We start from the raw sequence: 7,188 nt of genomic DNA, 5'->3' as shown, positions 1-7,188 counted from the left end.
GATAAACCAAATAAAAAATCACAGAAGCGAATTTATTTCAAGCAAGATGAAAACCACACTTTCTGGGTGGTGAGTTACGGACAGTTTCTATTGTATCTAAGTTATAAGAGAGAGAGAGAGAGAGAGAGAGAGAGAAAAGAAGAAGGAGGAAGAGTGAAATACGAGTAATGCTCTTGCCGAACTAGAAGATGCACGAGCAACGACGCTTCGGCTGCCAATATCGGCGCCGAAATCACATTTCCCTGACAAACGCAAACTTGGAAGAGAGTAACGGGTCTCGGGATAAAAGGCAATGTCTGTACCTGTCAGCGAGAAAACTATGAAGCGTTTCACGTTGACATTCTAAGTTATTTCTCATCTTTGATATCTTATAATTAAAATATATTATAAATATATAATACATAATTTTTACTATGATAAAATTTAAGTTGTTGATAATCATTAAGAGATTCTATATGAATAATTATACAGATGATTTCCGATCGTTAATATTCTTTAGATGGTACTTCAGATTGCCTTTATATACTCAACAATGTCTAATAAAGTAATAACTTCATGCTGTTTTTCTTCAGACTATAAACTATAAGTTCACGATGAAAGCAAAGAACACGTAAGGTTGTAAAGCTGAGTATCACGGGACGTTCTCGTTCGTTGACACGATCGTATCGAGGTTGTTTCAGGTCCGACCATAAAAAGTTAAAGTTAACGTCGACAAGAAATAGACCATAGTCGGAAGCAACAAGACAATAAAATGTTGAGGGAGAGAGAAAGAAAAAGATGGAGAAGAAGAAGAAGAAGAAGAAGAAAAAGAAAAGAAGAATCTTGGAGGATGAGAGAGGATCGCGAGAGGGATAAGAAGAGACACGAATTGTCGAGGAAAAGGTCATACGTAAAAGGGACAACTTCGACAAAAGAAAAGATGTAACAAGAAAATCAAGCAAGTGAATGTAATTTGCTTGAATCGGTGTTATCTCACTGTTCAAGCAATTTCTCCGTTCGCTTCTTATCAACGTGAATACAAATTCCACTTGTTTTATTTTTATCAGAATGTTCTATCTTTCGATCTTTCGTCTCCCCTCGTCTCGTTCGGGTGTAAATAGTTTTAATTTCTTTTCTTTTAAGCGAATCCAATGAAAATTTCATTGGAATGTCGAATCCGAAGTGTTTCTCATCTTACTATTCTGGATATTATTACGATTCTTATCTTTCATCAAAGCTTTCGTTTATACTCGATTGATAAGAATTTAATATTAAAAATCATTTATCTTTTCTATGCAATTGAGGATATGAATTTTATACGACATAAAAAACGTCTTCGTCTAAAGTGTTTTATCGCAAATTGTCCATTATTCTTATTAATTTATTACACAAATAATTACAAATGATACTCGATCATTATAAAATAAACATTAGCAAACGTTACTTTGCTGGTTTCATTAGTTTAAAGCATCAAACTCAATATCGCGAGTGTCAAACTCAATCGTATGAAGTTTCCGGTAGCGAGAGTGAGAGAGAGAGAGAGAGAGAGAGAGAGAGAGAGAGAGAGAGAGAAAGGTGCGAATACTTAGCGCGTATTCGAACTACGTATTTACGGGGATCGATCGGCCGCGCGAATCTAAAAGTTCGTTTAAGCCCGGGAGCAGCGATTGAGGCCGTTGAAATCGCTCGTTAGCCAACGCGAGAAAAGTCGTTCCAACGATATCGACGATCTTTCGTTTGGATGGAGATTCCGTGGTACTCTCTATAGAAAGAGAGAGGAGAGAATGAGAGAGAGAGAGAGAGAGAGAGAGAGAATGGGAGAATAAGAGAAAAAAGAGAGAGGAAATAGAAGAGAGTATACGAGATCGACGAGCCCCGGGGAACGACTGGACCTTCCATCGGCTCGACGAAACGGAGGAGGGGAAGGTGAGTGAAAACTTCGCTTCGAACTTTTATTCGCGCGTACTTCGATTTAACGTCGGCTTGGAAAAAGGGCAAAAGAGAAAGAGAGAGAGAGAGAGAGAGAGAGAGAGAGAGAGAGGGGGAGGGGGAGAGAGAGTGAGAAAAAGAAGGAGAGAGAGAGAGAAAGAGAGAAAGAGTGAGAAAGAGAGGAATGGCTAGCGAAAATACTCGATATTCCGAGAACGTATTCTCGTCCCACAAGAGAACACGGTGTCCCGTTCGCCGTGGGTGCTATTTATTCTCTCTACCGATCTTCGTTAATCCTTCGACGATGGAGAACTTTACGAGCGATGTCAACGAATACGACGACGATGGCCACGAGTTATACCGCGTGCACGCGTTTATGCAGACCGCATAACGAATAGTGTCTAACAACAAGGACTAGCACCCGTTCGAAAACGCTTCTGTTACTGGGAACGCTACGAGAAGCTATGTAAAAACATTCACTGCATCGTTCGGTCGTTCCGCCTTTCATGACTATCTGATGTGTTACGCCGACGTGATGGATGTTTATGCCGCGCACGACGCTCCGTTTGCCCTTATTTTCCGGACGTATTCCCCCGTCCCTCTCTCCTTCACTCTTTTCTTATTTCCCTTCTACTTCACATTCTACATTTACTACTCCATTCGCGCGAACCAAGAATATTGCTGTTCTTTATATTTTCAAAGGAAACCACCTCTGTCTCGCTGAGAGCTATCAACTTAAAGAGAGAAACAGAGAAAACTTAAGTTCCTTCTCTTTTTCCTTTATAAATAACAAGTACATGCACAAAGAGAATCGGAACGCACAGGGAAGGAGAAGAGAAAGATTTATCGCGAATTACCACCTCCATCCTGGTCGGAAGTTGTAAGTAATTTTTAAAGTACCAGCCAGCGCATTCGCGAGCTTCGGCTGACCCATTACTTGCTGTCACTACTCGCGGCCGAGAACTTTACGGTCGTTCTTTACCGTCCACGAACTCCACTCTTTCTACGCTCCTTCTGCGAGTTCATTCGCGGTGATTCAACGAAGGAACATTTTACGAACGAGGGGAAGAGCATCGCGTGTAAACCGATCGTCACGGTGAATTTCTTTCACTCGAGAAATAATTTATACCGACGTTTCTTTATCGTGATATTTTAATCGATAACACGTTCAAAGTTAGACCATTCTTTGTCGCCATAAACTCTCTTTGGTGGTGCTGACTCCATGACGAGAGACGACTGGCTCAGACCAGTAAGAAGTTCGATTTGGATTAAAGCCAAAATCGACATTAGCCCGTGGCTGCACTTTTTTACGAAGAAATAGCGCGGGAAAGAAAAGCACGTCGCATTAGATATTCTTTTAGAATTCACGAGAGCCAGTTTCCTCTTTTTTCTGATTCCGAAAATACGAAAATGAACGTACGATTTCGAACGTATCTAAATATATACGTATGTATGTATGTATGTATGTATGTATGCATGTACTTAAATACGAATGTTTCAAAATAGTTTATCACGTACCATTACATCTTACGAAGACGTACGTATATTTAATAGCTCGTCATTTGATTCGTATGTGACCAAGGTTTGTTTGGCTCGCAACAATCTGAAAACAATTTCGCAGGACGTGCACGTGCGCCTTGGAAAATCCATTTACAGTGCCACGCGATGCTCGTAATTCGTGAACGTCGTCCAATAAGGGGTGTCCTTAGGGGTGCTGTACGTAGTTGGAATTATTCGAGAACCTCCTTGATCGCGATCGCTTCGGGTGTTTCGCAATGGAAACGCAAATTCGAATTGGAGAATTATTACTTAAGTAACGATTAGAGAATGGCTGCGCGTACTGAAATAATTCCAACGTACATGCTTACGAATTTGTATGTATGTATATAATAGGAATAATCGGTTAGTTCGTCTATCGTGTATAAGCCTCTCTACTGGATTATGCCTAGGATCGATTAACGGAGTAACCGATCGACCGCATTCGATTAACAGCTCGTGATGTATCCAGCTGCAATTAACCGCTTAGCGGTACTCTCAAATTACCCGATACAGTTTCTGCTTTCGAATTGTATTGATTTTCCTCGTGGTCATTGATGCAAGATCCACCGATCGTAATCTGTTTGCCGAAGAGTATTAAGTCAAATTCACACTCATTTGAAAGACTAAATGAGTGCTCGTTATTTCTTCAATGAAAAAAAAAGAAAAAAATTAAAAAGAGAAAAAGAAAAGAAAAGTGCAAAGCTAAGCAAGGAATGGCGAACCACTGCATTCTACGTAGTCACCGAATTCAACTACGTCCTAGGGTTTATTTTTCAAAATGGGGCCGAACGATCCGCTCGATATCTGGAGTCGCGATATTGGATCGACGTGAGGTAAAACGAAATACGGTTTTCCAACCAAACGATCGTTGAAAAGAGGCAGATAACTGTCGAAGCGAATAACGTTGGTACCTATCTATAGTTGTAGGTACGATATAAAAAAGAGAGAGAGAGAGAGAGAGAAAGAGAGAAATAGACAGAGAGAGAGAGAGAGAGAGAGAGAGAGAGAAAGAGAGAAATAGACAGAGAGAGAGAGAGAGAGAGAGAGAAAGAAAGAGAGAGAAGTCGAAAGAAAAGGACGTGTTTTTCGTGATGCGGATAGAAGCATGATGCGCATACGAGTGTACACGTTTATGCTTTCTCGAGCAAAAGAAAGGAAGAAAATTGTGAGTACTTTGGGAGGTTTCGATGAAAAATTCTGCGATCCAAGTTCTTATCTTCTTAGTGAGAGACCCTCCTTGATACGAAACTTAGAAACGAAATGCCCTTGGCTGTATCCTCGATGAGTTTCATCGGTTTACAAAGCCTCCCGGCTAGCTCGAGTGGAGGAAGAAGAAGAGAAAAGAGGAGAGGAGAGGAGAGAAAAGGAAAGAGAAGAGAAGAGAAGAGGAGAGGAGAGAATCCAGCCTGTTTACCCGTCCACCCGCTGCTTGAACTTTAAACTTCGTAGGTGAGGCCGATCGTAAATCAAGCGTTTCTCAAACCAGCCACCTGTAGCATTGCGACGATGCATCTACGATGCATCCTTGCTATCCTTCAAAGACTCTTTTCAGCTGTGACATAAGACATCCTTCCCCTTCATCGTCCGTTTCATCTCCAAATTTCAGCTCGGTAAGCGACGGTCACGTTTAGATTGGTCAATGTGTATCTTTCCTTCCAGAATTGGGAACAACGAATTTCTAAACGTCGTTGCCAAAGAAAAAGAAAACAGGTTTCAAAAACGAGAAAGCAAAATGATTATGGAAAATAACAAGAATGATGATCGTTACGAGTAAAAGTCTTTTCGAAAGACTTTGGTCAAATTGACTTCCAGAAACGACTTGACTCCTCTTTCAAGGATTTTATTAACATCTTTACGTTTCAATGACGATTTTAGAGAATCTCGAAAATAAAGTTCTACCCTTACGACTTCTATTCTTTCTCTCTTTATCTCAATTTCAATCTTCTCTCAACCACGACATGTGAATTCAGCATGCCAAGTTACGCGTATTTTTATTCTCGTGGCCGCGTATTTTTCTTTCCCTTATCTCAGTGCGTTCTTTTTAAGTCTTCGTGCGTGCCGCAAAACGATTGGTGAACCTTCTTTGAACTTCTTGATAAGAATTCTGTCAAGTTACTTTTAGACAATAGATCATCCTTCTTCCCATGTTCACATGAAACGTTCGATAAGAGATAGAAACTCTGGCTAATTTATAAACCGATTCCCTATTATTCTCGCATCCGCGATAATCGGGCCAAGCGTTAGGGGAATCGTTGTTCGTAACGAAATACCGAAGCAGAGAACTGCCGAGCACCGATCGGTGGGCGTCCCTAAGGCAGAGAAGTCGACGTCGTCGTCGAAGGAATGGTTAAATAATTCTCGTAGGGAATGAAAGTTACAAGACAAGCGTCCCCGTTTTACCGACCGTAACGATCAATCACCGTTAGCGTTATCTCGTTTCAGTCTCCATTATCGTTTCTCGAGGAGAAAGACGTTTCAGGCCTACTATGTACATATATCCATCCTCGAGAGAGAGAAAAAGAGAGAGAGAGAGCAAAAAGAAACAATCAAGAGAATGAGATCGAAAGAAAGAGAGAGGTGAACAGTCTTGGTTTTATGGTTGTTATCGTGATACCGTTAATGACGAGAATTAATTATGAAAACAGGGTTCTCCCTTTCATCAACGTAACGTTGGCGCAACAAACGTGAATTGTTATTAGTATCGTTATAAATGCGAGAAAGAGAAAGAAGGAAGGAAGAAAGGAAGAAAGGAAGAAACTTTGACGAAAGATATTGAACAGAGGAAGGAGAAGTAAAGAGATTTTCCTCCTTTCGTACACGAAAACTCAACGTTGCGCTTTATTGTTTGCCGGCTTTTGCACGCTTTTCTTTTAAACTAATCGTTATCCCTTTTGTCGGTGAACGTAGAGAGGATCAGAGAAGGAGAAGACAGAAATAGAGAAAGGGAGAAAAAGAGAACTATGACCTCCTCTCCTCCGTTCGCGCGGAAAGTGCCGTAATTAGGAGCTATTTATCGCTGGCCTTGAGGAAATTTCTTTCGCGTCCTCCCTCCTTCGTAGCATCTATCTTACTTTCTTCTCTCGGCCCCTCGACCTATCTCCTTTCTCTTCCTTACTTTCATTCCTTTCTTTTCCTTTCTTTCTCTTTCTCTCTCTTTTTCTATCTCCCTTTTCTCGTTCGTTCTCTGCTTCTTCCACGAGATTTACCAGTATTATCGTCGAATAAGAGGGTTGGAAAAGGACCCGTACCGTTTAAAGCAAATTGTAGAGATATCGTTTTATAGGGCGTATCGTAAGGATTTTAAAGGGCTATTTACGATTCTTCGAGCGCTAATTGAACCGCAAACTCGAATGCCATGAAGAACGATGCTTCTTGTTCTTCCGAATCGTTATTAATCGTTCAACCAGTAACTCCTCCGAATCCAGGCTATAAATGTTCTTAACGATTTACAAATCTTCGTAGTAACTATCGTATTTATTTAACATATAATTATACATGTTATATGGGTGATATCTACGATTTTCATAGACAATTTGTACGTGAGGTGTATACATGTGTACGTGCATCGTTCCTCGTAGCGTCATCATCTAACAGTCTGATCGAGAGTCTCCAAATCTTTGTTTAGTTGAGTATCTATGTTTACGTGCATGTATGTGTGTGTGTGTGTGTGTAAATACGCGAAGACGAGAATGAGGCGTTTGTTTTGGTTATCGGGCAAAGAGGACAATAGAAAGGTAAACG

The sequence above is a fragment of the Vespa mandarinia genome, chromosome 2, assembly GCF_050613455.1.
Source record: "Vespa mandarinia isolate Hongniang chromosome 2, ASM5061345v1, whole genome shotgun sequence".
Taxonomy (NCBI): Eukaryota; Metazoa; Arthropoda; class Insecta; order Hymenoptera; family Vespidae; genus Vespa; species Vespa mandarinia.
This window is presented reverse-complemented; position numbering follows the sequence as displayed.